At 47.1% G+C, this 15,946-nt stretch overlaps 1 protein-coding gene across 2 annotated transcripts in view; it reads right to left on the bottom strand.

Annotated features, from left to right (window-relative positions):
* OXR1 (oxidation resistance 1) overlaps window positions 1-15,946 on the bottom strand; it is an 864,461-nt gene that overhangs the window by 223,574 nt on the left and 624,941 nt on the right. The gene's annotated exons all lie outside the window — the stretch shown is intronic.

The following is a 15,946-nucleotide window of genomic DNA, read 5'->3' as shown; positions in this document are numbered from 1 at the left end:
GCCACCTGTGCACCTCATGTAGCCACCGACATACCTGATGCAGCCACCTGTGTACATAATGTACAGTAGCCACCTGTGCATCTGATGTAGCCACCTGTATAATTGGCATAGCCATGTGTACACCTGATGCAGCCACCTGTGCACCTCATGTAGCCACATGTATACCATATCAGACACTGTACACCTGATGCAGCCACCTGTGCACCTCATGTAGCTACTAATATACCTGATTTAGCCACCTTTGTACATGATATACAGTAGACACCTGTGCATCTGATGTAGCCACCTGTATACCTGATACAGTCACTTGTGCACCTCATGTAGCATCCTATATACCTGGTGCAGCCACATGTACACCTGATGCAGCCACCTGTGCAACTCATATAGACACCTGTACACCTGATGTAACCACATGTGTAAACTGATGTCGCCACTTGTGCACCTGATGTAGACACCTATACAGCTGGTGTAGCCACATGTATTCCTGATGCAGACACTTGTACACCTGATGCAGCCACATGTATACCTGATGCAGCCACCTGCGCACCTGATGTAGACACCTGTACACCTTGTGTAGCACCATGTATACATGATGCAGCCACCTGCGCACCTGATGTAGACACCTGTACACCTTGTGTAGCACCATGTATACATGATGCAGCCACCTGCGCACCTGATGTAGTCACCTGTACACCTGGTGTAGCCACCTACATACCTGATGCAGTCATCTGTGCACATGATATACAGTAGCCACCTGTGCATCTCATGTAGCCACCTGCATAATTGACATAGCCATGTGTACACCTGATGCAGCCACCTGTGCACCTGATGTAGCCACATGTATACCATATCAGACACCTGTACACCTGATGCAGCCACCTGTGCACCTCATGTAGCCACTGATATATCTGAATTAGCCACCTTTGTACATGATGTACAGTAGCCATCTGTGCATGATGTAGCCACCTGTATACCTGATGTAGCCACCTGTATAGCTGATACAGTTACTTGTGCACCTGATGTGGCCACCTATATACCTGGTGCAGCCACCTGTGCACCTGATGTAGACACCTGTACACCTGGTGTAGCCACCTACATACCCAATGCAGTCACCTGTGCACATGATGTAGACACCTGTACATCTGGTCTAGCCACATGTATTCCTGATGCAGACACTTGTACATATGATGCACATGTACTGATGCAGTCACATGTACACCTGATATGCAGCCACTAATGCACTTGATGTATTTTCTTTTTAAAGGAAATAATAATAATACATTAATTATAAATACAACTAAAAGGAAAATAACTACTTCTACTACAGTGTACTACCAGCAGTAGTTATAATAATAATAATAATAATTATTATTATTATTATTATTATTATTATTAAAAGAAGATAATAGAATTTGGCAAGCGATCCACGTGTTGAGTGCCTGGTCAGTGTGCAGCATATGTACAATTGCTATACATGTGGTATGTAACAATAAAGGTACTTTAGAATTCTATATCTACATGCTATTAATATTTAACTTACACCAGCTATATTTAAGTTCAATGTAACCAAAGTTATTTAACCTGCCATTTTGTTGTTTTTTTTAAAGCTCACAGTCTACTACGCCCCAGACCCCAAACCTCCGCAGGACTACAATGCTTACAATAAATTCATCTAATCAGAAAACACCTGTTCAGAATTTATCAAATCTCTGCAACACACAGAAGTAGGTCTGTCCTGATCCAGTCCCCCCCAGCTGTAATAGGCTACACAGTGTATATGTGCCGCATGTGATTATGTGTGCGTGCGTTGTACACACAACATAAAGACAGAGCACTGTGCAGTATATTTGCAGCTGCCATACCCTGTGGTTATTCTACTGAAATTAGGGCACGTCCCGCTGTTGTAAATAATATAGTGCTAACAATAGAAGCTTTTCTTTAGTTAAGCGTCAGATTCTCATCTTGTACAATGCCAGGTATTACAGAATCATCGACAACAGAGGAACCAATCATTACACTTTGTAGGCGCTGATTGTGTTATTTGAAGCATAAACAAAATGTTTCATAAGATTTCATTTGTACTTCTAAAAATTAGGTTTCCACACCATTGCAACAGCAATGGGGAGGGTACAAAATGCGGAGAATGTGGACAACGTTCACAATTATTATTATCCTTTATTTCTCTAACGTCCTAGTGGATGCTGGGGACTCCGAAAGGACCATGGGAATAGCGGCTCCGCAGGAGACTGGGCACAAAGTAAAAGCTTTAGGACTAGCTGGTGTGCACTGGCTCCTCCCCCTATGACCCTCCTCCAAGCCTCAGTTAAGATTTTGTGCCCGAACGAGAAGGGTGCAATCTAGGTGGCTCTCCTGAGCTGCTTAGAGTAAAAGTTTAAATAGGTTTTTTTATTTTCAGTGAGACCTGCTGGCAACAGGCCCACTGCATCGAGGGACTAAGGGGAGAAGAAGCGAACTCACCTGCGTGCAGAGTGGATTGGGCTTCTTAGGCTACTGGACATTAGCTCCAGAGGGATGATCACAGGCCCAGCCATGGATGGGTCCCGGAGCCGCGCCGCCGGCCCCCTTACAGAGCCAGAAGAGTGAAGAGGTCCGGAAAATCGGCGGCAGAAGACGTCCTGTCTTCAATAAGGTAGCGCACAGCACCGCAGCTGTGCGCCATTGCTCTCAGCACACTTCACACTCCGGTCACTGAGGGTGCAGGGCGCTGGGGGGGGGGGCGCCCTGGGACGCAATGAAAATACCTTAAATGGCTAAAAATACATCACATATAGCTCCTGGGCTATATGGATGTATTTAACCCCTGCCAGTTTTCCACAAAAAAGCGGGAGAAAGGCCGCCAAAAAAGGTGCGGAGCCTATCTCCTCAGCACACAAGCGCCATTTTTTCCTCACAGCTCCGTTGGAGGAAGGCTCCCTGACTCTCCCCTGCAGTCCTGCACTACAGAAACAGGGTAAAACAAGAGAGGGGGGGCACTAAATTGGCATATTAATATATACAGCAGCTATATTAGGGAAAAACACTTATATAAGGTTATCCCTGTATATATATATAGCGCTCTGGTGTGTGCTGGCAAACTCTCCCTCTGTCTCCCCAAAGGGCTAGTGGGGTCCTGTCCTCTATCAGAGCATTCCCTGTGTGTGTGCTGTGTGTCGGTACGCTGTGTCGACATGTATGAGGAGGAAAATGGTGTGGAGGCGGAGCAATTGCCTGTGTTAGTGATGTCACCCCCTAGGGAGTCGACACCTGACTGGATGGTCTTATGGAAAGAATTACGTGATAGTGTCGGCACTTTACAAAAGACTGTTGACGACATGAGACAGCCGGCAAATCAGTTAATACCTGTACAGGCGTCTCAAACACCGTCAGGGGCTATAAAACGCCTGTTACCTCAGGTCGATACAGACACTGACACGGACACTGACTCCAGTGTCGACGGTGAGGAAACAAACGTATTTTCCAGTAGGGCCACACGTTACATGATCACGGCAATGAAGGAGGTTTTGAACATTTCTGATACTACAAGTACCACAAAAAAGGGTATTATGTGGGGTGTGAAAAAACTACCCGTAGTTTTTCCTGAATCAGATGAATTAAATGAGGTGTGTGATGAAGCGTGGGTTTCCCCCAATAAAAAACTGCTAATTTCTAAAAAATTATTGGCATTATACCCTTTCCCGCCAGAGGTTAGGGCGCGTTGGGAAACACCCCCTAGCGTAGATAAGGCGCTCACACGCTTATCAAAACAAGTGGCGTTACCGTCTCCTGATACGGCCGCCCTCAAGGAACCAGCTGATAGGAAGCTGGAAAATATCCTTAAAGGTATATACACACATACTGGTATTATACTGCGACCAGCAATCGCCTCAGCCTGGATGTGCAGTGCTGGGGTGGCTTGGTCGGATTCCCTGACTGAAAATATTGATACCCTGGACAGGGACAATATATTATTGACTATAGAGCATTTAAAGGATGCATTTCTATATATGCGAGATGCACAGAGGGATATTTGCACTCTGGCATCAAGAGTAAGTGCGATGTCCATTTCTGCCAGAAGAGGATTATGGACGCGACAGTGGTCAGGGGATGCGGATTCCAAACGGCATATGAAAGTATTGCCGTATAAAGGGGAGGAGTTATTTGGGGTCGGTCTATCGGACCTGGTGGCCACAGCAACGGCTGGAAAATCCACCTTTTTACCTCAAGTCACCTCGCAGCAGAAAAAGATACCGTCTTTTCAGGCTCAGTCCTTTCGTCCCCATAAGGGCAAGCGGGCAAAAGGCCACTCATATCTGCCCCGGGGCAGAGGAAGGGGAAAAAGACTGCAGCAAACAGCCTCTTCCCACGAACAGAAGCCCTCCCCCGCTTCTGCCAAGTCCTCAGCATGACGCTGGGGCCTTACAAGCGGACTCAGGCACGGTGGGGGCCCGTCTCAAGAATTTCAGCGCGCAGTGGGCTCACTCGCAAGTGGACCCCTGGATCCTGCAGGTAGTATCTCAGGGGTACAAATTGGAATTCGAGACGTCTCCCCCTCGCCGGTTCCTGAAGTCTGCTTTACCAACGTCTCCCCCCGACAGGGAGGCGGTATTGGAAGCCATTCACAAGCTGTATTCCCAGCAGGTGATAATCAAGGTACCCCTCCTACAACAGGGAAAGGGGTATTATTCCACGCTGTTTGTGGTACCGAAGCCGGACGGCTCGGTGAGACCCATTTTAAATCTGAAATCCTTGAACACTTACATAAAAAGGTTCAAGTTCAAGATGGAGTCACTCAGAGCAGTGATAGCGAACCTGGAAGAAGGGGACTATATGGTGTCTCTGGACATCAAGGATGCTTACCTCCATGTCCCAATTTGCCCTTTTCACCAAGGGTACCTCAGGTTTGTGGTACAGAACTGTCACTATCAGTTTCAGACGCTGCCGTTTGGATTGTCCACGGCACCCCGGGTCTTTACCAAGGTAATGGCCGAAATGATGATTCTTCTTCGAAGAAAAGGCATCTTAATTATCCCTTACTTGGACGATCTCCTGATAAGGGCAAGGTCCAGAGAACAGTTAGAGGTCGGAGTAGCACTATCTCAAGTAGTACTACGACAGCACGGATGGATTCTAAATATTCCAAAATCGCAGCTGATTCCGACGACACGTCTGCTGTTCCTAGGGATGATTCTGGACACAGTACAGAAAAAGGTGTTTCTCCCGGAGGAGAAAGCCAAGGAGTTATCCGACCTAGTCAGGAACCTCCTAAGACCAGGCCAAGTGTCAGTACATCAATGCACAAGGGTCCTGGGAAAGATGGTGTCTTCTTACGAAGCGATTCCATTCGGCAGATTCCACGCAAGAACTTTTCAGTGGGATCTGCTGGACAAATGGTCCGGATCGCATCTTCAAATGCATCAGCGGATAACCCTTTCTCCAAGGACAAGGGTGTCTCTCCTGTGGTGGTTACAGAGTGCTCATCTCCTAGAGGGCCGCAGATTCGGCATTCAGGATTGGGTCCTGGTGACCACGGATGCCAGCCTGAGAGGCTGGGGAGCAGTCACACAGGGAAGAAATTTCCAGGGCTTGTGGTCAAGCATGGAAACGTCACTTCACATAAATATCCTGGAACTAAGGGCCATTTACAATGCCCTAAGTCAGGCAAGACCTCTGCTTCAGGGTCAGCCGGTGTTGATCCAGTCGGACAACATCACGGCAGTCGCCCACGTAAACAGACAGGGCGGCACAAGAAGCAGGAGGGCAATGATGGAAGTGGCAAGGATTCTTCGCTGGGCGGAGAATCATGTGATAGCACTGTCAGCAGTGTTCATTCCGGGAGTGGACAACTGGGAAGCAGACTTCCTCAGCAGACACGATCTTCACCCGGGGGAGTGGGGACTTCACCCAGAAGTCTTCCACATGATTGTGAACCGTTGGGAAAAACCAAAGGTGGACATGATGGCGTCCCGCCTCAACAAAAAACTGGACAGATATTGCGCCAGGTCAAGGGACCCTCAGGCAATAGCTGTGGACGCTCTGGTAACACCGTGGGTGTACCAGTCAGTGTATGTGTTCCCTCCTCTTCCTCTCATACCAAAAGTACTGAGAATCATAAGAAGGAGAGGAGTAAAGACTATACTCGTGGCTCCGGATTGGCCAAGAAGGACTTGGTACCCGGAAATTCAAGAGATGCACACGGAAGAACCGTGGCCTCTACCTCTAAGAAAGGACCTGCTCCAGCAGGGACCATGTCTGTTCCAAGACTTACCGCGGCTGCGTTTGACGGCATGGCGGTTGAACGCCGGATCCTGAAGGAAAAAGGCATTCCGGATGAAGTCATCCCTACCCTGATCAAAGCCAGGAAGGATGTAACCATACAACATTATCACCGTATTTGGCGTAAATATGTTGCGTGGTGCGAGGCCAGGAAGGCCCCTACAGAGGAATTTCAACTGGGTCGTTTACTGCATTTCCTGCAAACAGGACTGTCTATGGGCCTCAAATTAGGGTCCATTAAGGTTCAAATTTCGGCCCTGTCAATATTCTTCCAAAAAGAACTGGCTTCTGTTCCTGAAGTTCAGACGTTTGTCAAGGGAGTACTGCATATACAGCCTCCTTTTGTGCCTCCAGTGGCACCTTGGGATCTCAATGTAGTTTTGGGATTCCTAAAATCACATTGGTTTGAACCACTCACCACTGTGGACTTAAAATATCTCACATGGAAAGTGGTAATGCTGTTAGCCCTGGCTTCAGCCAGGCGTGTCTCAGAATTGGCGGCTTTATCCTATAAAAGCCCTTACCTAATTTTTCATACGGACAGGGCAGAATTGAGGACTCGTCCTCAATTTCTTCCTAAGGTGGTTTCAGCATTTCACTTAAACCAGCCTATTGTGGTGCCTGCGGCTACTAGGGACTTGGAGGATTCCAAGTTGCTGGACGTAGTCAGGGCCCTGAAAATATATGTTTCCAGGACGGCTGGAGTCAGAAAATCTGATTCGCTGTTTATCCTGTATGCACCCAACAAGCTGGGTGCTCCTGCTTCTAAGCAGACGATTGCTCGTTGGATTTGTAGTACAATTCAGCTTGCACATTCTGTGGCAGGCCTGCCACAGCCAAAATATGTAAATGCCCATTCCACACGGAAAGTGGGCTCATCTTGGGCGGCTTCCCGAGGGGTCTCGGCTTTACAACTTTGCCGAGCAGCTACTTGGTCAGGGGCAAACACATTTGCTAAATTCTACAAATTTGATACCCTGGCTGAGGAGGACCTGGAGTTCTCTCATTCGGTGCTGCAGAGTCATCCGCACTCTCCCGCCCGTTTGGGAGCTTTGGTATAATCCCCATGGTCCTTTCGGAGTCCCCAGCATCCACTAGGACGTTAGAGAAAATAAGAATTTACTTACCGATAATTCTATTTCTCATAGTCCGTAGTGGATGCTGGGCGCCCATCCCAAGTGCGGATTGTCTGCATTACTTGTACATAGTTATTGTTACAAAAATCGGGTTATTGTTGTTGTGAGCCATCTTTTCAGAGGCTCCTTCTGTTATCATGCTGTTAACTGGGTTCAGATCGCAAGTTGTACGGTGTGATTGGTGTGGCTGGTATGAGTCTTACCCGGGATTCAAAATCCTTCCTTATTGTGTACGCTCGTCCGGGCACAGTATCCTAACTGAGGCTTGGAGGAGGGTCATAGGGGGAGGAGCCAGTGCACACCAGCTAGTCCTAAAGCTTTTACTTTGTGCCCAGTCTCCTGCGGAGCCGCTATTCCCATGGTCCTTTCGGAGTCCCCAGCATCCACTACGGACTATGAGAAATAGAATTATCGGTAAGTAAATTCTTATTTTATATGGAGCCACAAGGGATCCGCAGCGCCCAATTACAGAGTACATATACAAATAAGCAAAACAAGAAAACAGTGACTTACAGTGAGGACAAATACAGGGTATGTACACATCAGCATCAGCAGACAATACCGAAATAAGTATCAGGGTGGCAGAAAACCAAGCAATCCTGAAGGGAGCATGGAGTAGAAAATGGTTTAAGTAAGAGAAGGAAAAGCAGATGAGGGAAGAGGGCCCTGCTCGTGAGAGGTTACATTATAAAGGGGAGGGGCAGACAGACAGACATGACTGAATGTCCAACATAGTGAAATAAATTCACAGTCAGCATTCAAATACATAAAAAATAAAATAAACCACATTCCTGGAACCAGGTTCGGAGCCACCCGCTCAGCAAGGTCTGCAAAGCAGGCAGAGCGCGCCACCAGCTCGGTGCCTCTCTGCCTGCTTTGCAGACCTTGCTGATGTATGCTGTTGTTACCCTTTGCCGCTGCGCCTGTCACAATGTGTGACAGAGCGCAGCGCCAGCAGCATGGAGAGCGGCCCGCTCCTTTCTAACTGTGCACCTCTGCTCTGCATGTTGAAGAGTGGCTCCCCCTCTCTGCCCCCTCCTTGCTGGAAGCAGTAGCTAGAGACAGGAAGACACCGCCGACTGCAGAGCTGGATTAAGGGGGGGGGGGGGGGGAGCACAGGTGTAAGTACTCTGGACTGGAGTTGCAGCCCATGCGGGGACCACACACAGCGCAGCTATGGGCCGCACACAGCACTGCAAGCCTGAAGACAGGTAGAAAAGCTACGTGTAACTGGCACTGCTTTGAGCATTACGTGCACCTGGCACTATAGGGGACAGTATGTGTAACTGGCATTAAAGGGGGCATTACGTGTATCTGGCACTGCCGGGGCATTACGTGTAACTGGCATTACAAGGGGCATTATGTGTATCTGGCACTACTGGGGGATTACGTGTAACTGGCATTACAGGGGTATTATGTGTATCTGGCACTACTGGGGAATACGTGAGCCTGGCATTACTGGGTGCATTATGTGTATCTGGCATTACTGGGGGATTATGTGTAACAGGCATTGCTGTTTGCATTACGTGTATCTGGCACTACTGGGGGATTACGTGTTACTGAGGGCATTACATGTATCTGGCACTACTTTGGGCATTATGTGTATCTGGCACTGCCAGGAATTACGTTGAACTGTCATTACTGAGTGCACTATGGGGGTCATTTCGAGTTGTTCGCTCGTTATTTTTTTCTCGCAACGGAGCGATTAGTCACTAATGCACATGCGCAATGTCCGCAGTGTGACTGCGCCAAGTAAATTTGCTATGCAGTTAGGTTTTTTACTCACGGCATTACGAGGATTTTTCTACGTTCTGGTGATCGTAATGTGATTGACAGGAAGTGGGTGTTTCTGGGCGGAAACTGGCCGTTTTATGGGTGTGTGCGAAAAAACGCTACCGTTTCAGGGAAAAACGCGGGAGTGGCTGGAGAAACGGAGGAGTGTCTGGGCGAACGCTGGGTGTGTTTGTGACGTCAAACCAGGAACGACAAGCACTGAACTGATCGCAGTGGAAGAGTAAGTCTCGAGCTACTCAGAAACTGCACAGAGAAGTCTTTTCGCAATATTGCAAATCTTTCGTTCGCAATTTTGATAAGCTAAGATTCACTCCCAGTAGGCGGCGGCTTAGCTTGTGCAAAGCTGCTAAAAGCAGCTTGCGAGCGAACAACTCGGAATGACCCCCTATGTGTATCTGGCAATACTGGAAGATTACGTGTAACTGGTATTACTGAGGGCATTATGTGTATCTGGCACTACTTTAGGCATTATGTGTATCTGGCACTACTGGGGGATTACGTGTAACTGGCATTACAGGGGGCATTACGTTTATCTGACACTGCTGGGAGATTACATGTAACTGGCATTACAGGGGGCATTATGTGTATCTGGCACTACTGGGGATTACATGTAACTGGCATTACAGGAGGCATTATGTGTATCTGGCACTACTGGGAGCTACGTATAACTGGCATTACAAGGGGCATTACTGGTATCTGGCAATGCTGGGGGTATTACGTGTATGTGCAATGCTAGGGGTATTACGTGTAATTGGGACTGCTGGGGGATTATATATAACTGGTATTACTAGGGGCATTACGTGTATCTGGCACTGCTGAGGACATTACGTGTATCTGACACTATACCTGGGGCATTAAGTGTAACTGGCACTATACTGGGGGCATTACGTGTATCTGGCACAATTCTGGGAGGCATTACGTGTAAGTAGCGCTACTGTGGGCATTATGTGTAAGGCTGCCAATTCTGTATATAGATAGGGGGGTGATAATACAGTATATACTGTATATATTTATATTTTGATAAGATATAGTTGCGAGCCCATGTCCCCTTTCCCAGGAGCGCCTTTAGCACGCATTGGGGATGAAGGGGGGGGGGGGTCTCTCGCTCAGGGTGCTAGCAGGCCTGGAGCCAGCCCTGTTTTTACTATAAATAATTGGTTGAAGGCAAGTACAGGTGAGCCTACCTGGACATTTAACTACATTATCTGTCCGTATACTTATACTAAACAAGGAAGACTATGGGGAGCCATTTATCAATGATCACATTTGCAATGCTATCTGGGCGCGATATTAGCACACAGGATCGCATTACATAATGCGATCACATCGGTTAAATGTATCACCTAGCACAGATGGAGTCTGTCCCTGCAATGTGCTGAGTGCACATCCGGGACTTTTTCACATGTGCAGTCAGCCTTACCGCCATCCACTGGAGTCATTTCCCGCAGAGGGTTCCTGGAGAACCCTGCCGGAACTACATTTCGCAAAGTGTAGCCCATAAGCCCCATAGCTGTGGGGCCAATATATCGGTAATGCTTCGCCGTCCTTTTTACATTGCAGGTATACATAATATTTGCGGCTAGACCCTGAAAATGGGTAGCGTAATGTGAATAAGGGACACTACTACAGTATGTGGTGTAATGTGAATAAGGGACACTACTACAGTATGTGGTGTAATGTGAATAAGGGACACTACTACAGTATGTGGCGTAATGTGAATAAGGGACACTACTACAGTATGTGGCGTAATGTGAATAAGGGACACTACTACAGTATGTGGTGTAATGTGAATAAGGGACACTACTACAGTATGTGGTGTAATGTGAATAAGGGACACTACTACAGTATGTGGTGTAATGTGAATAAGGGACACTACTACAGTATGTGGTGTAATGTGAATAAGGGACACTACTACAGTATGTGGTGTAATGTGAATAAGGGACACTACTACAGTATGTGGTGTAATGTGAATAAGGGACACTACTACAGTATGTGGTGTAATGTGAATAAGGGACACTACTACAGTATGTGGCGTAATGTGAATAAGATTGTGCTACTGTGTGGCGTAATTTGAAATGTTGGTACTATTGTGTGGCCACACCCCTTACTTGTGAGGTCACACCCCTTTTTGTGGTGCCCGCTTTTGGCGAGCACTGTCCCTTTGTAACGTGTGGGAGGGAGGCTGCAAATTTATAGTTTGCAAGGGGGTGCCGAACACCCTAGCACCGTCCCTGCCTGGAACTGTCAATGTTTATTATTAAACAATGATGACTCTTATCATACAGGGCAAAAGATCTACTAAGTCTTGGAGTGTGATAAAGTGGAGAGAGATAAACTGCCAACCAATCAGCTTCATAACTGTTATTTTTCAAACACAACCTGTAACATTGCTTTTAGGTGCTGATTGGCTGGTACTTTATCTCGCCCCACTTTATCACTCTCCTGGGCTTAGTACAACTTCCCCAGGGTCTGTAAACTACAATGGGAGGAGCTAAGCAGCCACAGTAGGTCCTTCAGTGTCTGACTCACTGCTCAAGGCTCTGGACGCCAGTGGCTCTGTCGGCATTGGTGAGAGCTGAAGAGTTTGCAATTAAATAACCCTTGTATAGAGTGGGAAGCTGTCTGAAGTGAAGATGTACCTCTCTCTCTCCCTTTGGATGGTGGCTTTTGTTAGCTGCTGATTAATGGCAGACTGGAAATGAACATTTTTATAACGGCCCTCACAGTCAGTGTAAAGCGATCTGGCACTTGCGGTCAGTGTACAGCAATCCGGGCGCTCGTAGTCAGTGTAAAGCACTCCGGGCACTCACAGTCAGTGTATAGCACTCTGGGTACTCGCAGTTACTGTAAAACACTCCAGGCACTCGCAGTTATTGCAAAGCACTTTTGGCACTCACAGACAGTATAAAGCACTCTGGACACTCACAGACAGTGTAAAGCCCGCCGGGGACTCACAGTCAGTGTAAAGCCCACCAGGGACTCACAGTCAATGTAAAGCATTTCAGGCGCTTACAGTTAGTGTAAAGCACACCGGGCACTCGCGCTCAGTGTAAAGCACTCCGAGCACTTGCAGTCAGTGTAAAGCCCACTGGGGACTCACAGTCAGTGTAAAGCACTCCGAGCACTTGCAGTCAGTGTAAAGCCCACTGGGGACTCACAGTCAGTGTAAAGCACACCGGGCACTCACAGTCAGTGTAAAGCACTCCGAGCGCTCGCAGTCAGTGTGAAGCCCCCCGGGGACTCACAGTCAGTGTAAAGCCCGCCGGGGACTCAGTCAGTGTAAAGCCCGCCGGGGACTCACAATCAGTGTAAAGCTTTACAGGAGCACTTTGTCAGTATAAAGCACACCAGCCACTCGCAGTAAGTGTAAAGTCCGCCGGGGGCTCACAGTCAGTGTAAAGCACTCTGGGCACTCACAGTCAGTATAAAGCACATCAGGCACTCACAGGCAGTGTAAAGCCCTGCGGGCACTCACAGACAGTGTACAGCCCGCCAAGGACTCACAGTCAGTGTAAAGCACTCCGGGCACTAACAGTCAGTGTAAAGCCCACCAGGGACTCACAGTCAGTGTAAAGTCCGCCGAGAACTCACAGTCAGTGTAAAGCCCTCCGGGGACTCACAGCCAGTGTAAAGCCCACCGGGAAATCACAGTCATTTTAAAGCCCCGCTGGGAACTCGCAGACAGTGTAAAGCCTACCAGGGACTCACAGTCATTGTAAAGCCCCGCCAGGAACTTACAGACTGTGCATAGCCCGCCAGAGGCTCACAGTCAATGTAAAGCCTGACAGGGACTCACAGTCAGTGTAGCTTGCCAGGAGCACAGTGTCAGTATAAAGCACACCAGCCACTCTCAGCGTAAAGCCATCCGGGCGCTCACAGTCAGTAAAAAGCACTCTGGGCACTCACAATAAGTGTACAGCACTCCAGGCACTAACAGTAAGGGTAAAGCTCACAGGGGACTCACAGTCAGCGTAAAGCCTGCCGGAGACGCAGTCATTGTAAAGCCCTACCAGGGACTCACAGTCAATGTACAGCCCGCCGGGGACTCACATTAGATCGCACAGTAGTGCCCTTTCTATGCGTTATGCCACAGTAGATCACCTTATACACATAATGCCACACATTAGTAATGCCTTTATACACATAATACCACACAGTAATAACCCTTACAGATGACACACATTATTAATTTCCTTATAAACATAATGCGCCTTATACATTATGCCAACCTTTATTAATGCTCTAATACACATAAAGTCCCCTACACATATGCTGCACATTATTAATGCATTTATACACATGACACACATAATGCCCCTTACAGATATGCCAAACACTATTGCACAACCAACCCAACTGTACACAGCACTCAAATGGTCGCTAACACTGTGACCTCTGCCTCTGCTTGGATACAGATGTGTCCTCATACATCTTGCCTCCATACACCATGCAGCAGGAGATGTCTGGCATGAGTCAGCTGTCAGCTCTAGGCCAGCTCTGCTAACATCGGGCACCTTTTTTTGCCAAAAATGCATCTTATTTGCATTGCTATGTGACTAGGATGCACAAGCAGCTTCTGCTGATTAAAATGATATGCGGTTTGCCTATATTCTGTGTGCGACTATTGCTGTATCTGCATATGAAATGCTATGTTACAGTGATTTCCAGGAATACACTGTAACGTAGCATTTCGTATGCAGATACAGCCGCGGTCACACACAGAATACAGGCATGCTGTATATCATTTTAATCAGCAGAAGCTAGTCGTTTGCCTAGTTTGCCTTTGCCTAGGGCCGGCTCTGCATGTCACCCTGGTATTACATGCAATATTTGCCAGTTCAGCACATATCATGTGAAACACAACTGTGCTGAATGTGGCCTTGTACATATGGGCAGATCAGGAGATTCTTTCTCAACCTTTGGCACCGTTGGCGTAGGAAATGAGCCATACAACTTCTTTCTTCATTGTGAAATGTTTCCTATTTTTTTGGACATTTCATCAATATCCTCTGTCAGAAATAGCCAGGCCTTTTTTTTCATTCTAAGAAGAAGGTATTATAGTTACATATAAATCGTATATTCATTAGAATTATGAAGTGTTAAATTGAACTTGGATTTACTTTTGTTTTGTTTGTTTCATTTTAGCTTAAGTACATATTTAGTGTATATACAAAACGCTAATTTGTGAAATTTTCTTTAAGGCTACGAGTTAGACATTCTGAAATATTAATTTAAACATAAATTAAAGAAACGTGTTCTGGGTGTTTTCTAATTTAATAAGAGAGCAGTGGGGCTGGTGCCAGACCGAGGGATTCCAGTCTGCAGCATACTTGCCTACTTTTGAAAAAGCATTTCAGGGAGATTGTGAAGGTAACACCTATCAGCGCGGACGTGTACTGCTACATCTGAGAGGCGTGTCATGAAAATAACTTACATCCAAGTGTAAATGAGCCCCAAAATTAGTAAGATCTACTTGTTGAAGAAAAGACTGATATTTTGCAGAATTTTTTATGTGTATTGTGTTTTACAAGAGGTTCCATATACTGTAAGTGGCCACAAGAAACCTTTAATATGCATGTAGGCATAGGGATCATTGTGCCTTATAAACAATATAGGCAAATGGCACTGATGATCCTATTTGAATGTATGTATCTCTGATTTCTCTTTTTTTCAGGGAGATTGAGGGACTATTCAGGGAGTGAGGGAGATTGCTACTATTTCAGGGAGTCTCCTGCAGAATGAGGGAGGGTAGGTAACTATGGTCTGCAGCCTAAGGAGAAGAAGGTTCTCCCAAACCCTGGGGACGGTTGTACTCTCCGACGCAGATAGGATTCCTAAAGCCAAGATCAGTGTCTAGTAAGTAACACCAGGGCCGGAGTAATGGCTACGTTGGCCTGGATCTGAAAATTATCCATATCCTAGGCTACAAACGGAGGAGCTGTGACCAATGGGGGTCATTCTGAGTTGACCGCTCGCTAGCAGTTTTTAGCAGTCGTGCAAACGCTAAGCCGCCGCCCTCTGAGAGTGTATTTTAGCTTAGCAGAAGTGCGAACGAAAGGATCGCAGAGCGGCTACAAAAAAAAATTGTGCAGTTTTAGACCTATTCAGCGCTTGCGATCACTTCACACCATTCAGTTCCGGATTTGACATCACAAACGCCCTGCGTTCGGCCAGCCACGCCTGCTTTTTTCTTGGCACGCCTGCGTTTTCTGGAACACTCCCTGAAAATGGTCAGCTGACACCCAGAAACGCCCCTTTCCTGTCTGCGGCTGCCATTGCGACTGAAAAGCGTCACTAGACCTTGTGTAAAAATACATTGTCCGTTGTGAAAGTACGTCGCGCGTGTGCATTGCGCCGCATGCGCAGAAGTGCCGCTTTTTCACTTAATCACTGCGCTGCGAACATTTTTCACTAGCGATCAATTCGGAATGACCCCCTATGTTGGGTGGGTGTTTGCAGTCGAATGTAGGCACGTACACGGTACACCCCCGTACACTATCAGTCTCGATATCACCCTTAGGGGGAGATTTACTAAGCAGTGAAAAGAGTGGAGCAGTGAGCCAGTGGAGAAGATGTCCATGGCAACCAATCAGCATTGGAATAACATTTATAATTTGCATACTATAAAATTAGCAGCTGATTGGTTGTCATGGCACACTTCTCCATGCTTTTCACAGCTTATACCTGTACATCAAATACTTAAAAGTCGAATAACTGTGGGCAGATGTACTAAGCTTTGGAGA

This window comes from Pseudophryne corroboree, chromosome 5, assembly GCF_028390025.1.
Source record: "Pseudophryne corroboree isolate aPseCor3 chromosome 5, aPseCor3.hap2, whole genome shotgun sequence".
Classification (NCBI taxonomy): Eukaryota; Metazoa; Chordata; class Amphibia; order Anura; family Myobatrachidae; genus Pseudophryne; species Pseudophryne corroboree.
This window is presented reverse-complemented; position numbering and strand designations above follow the sequence as displayed.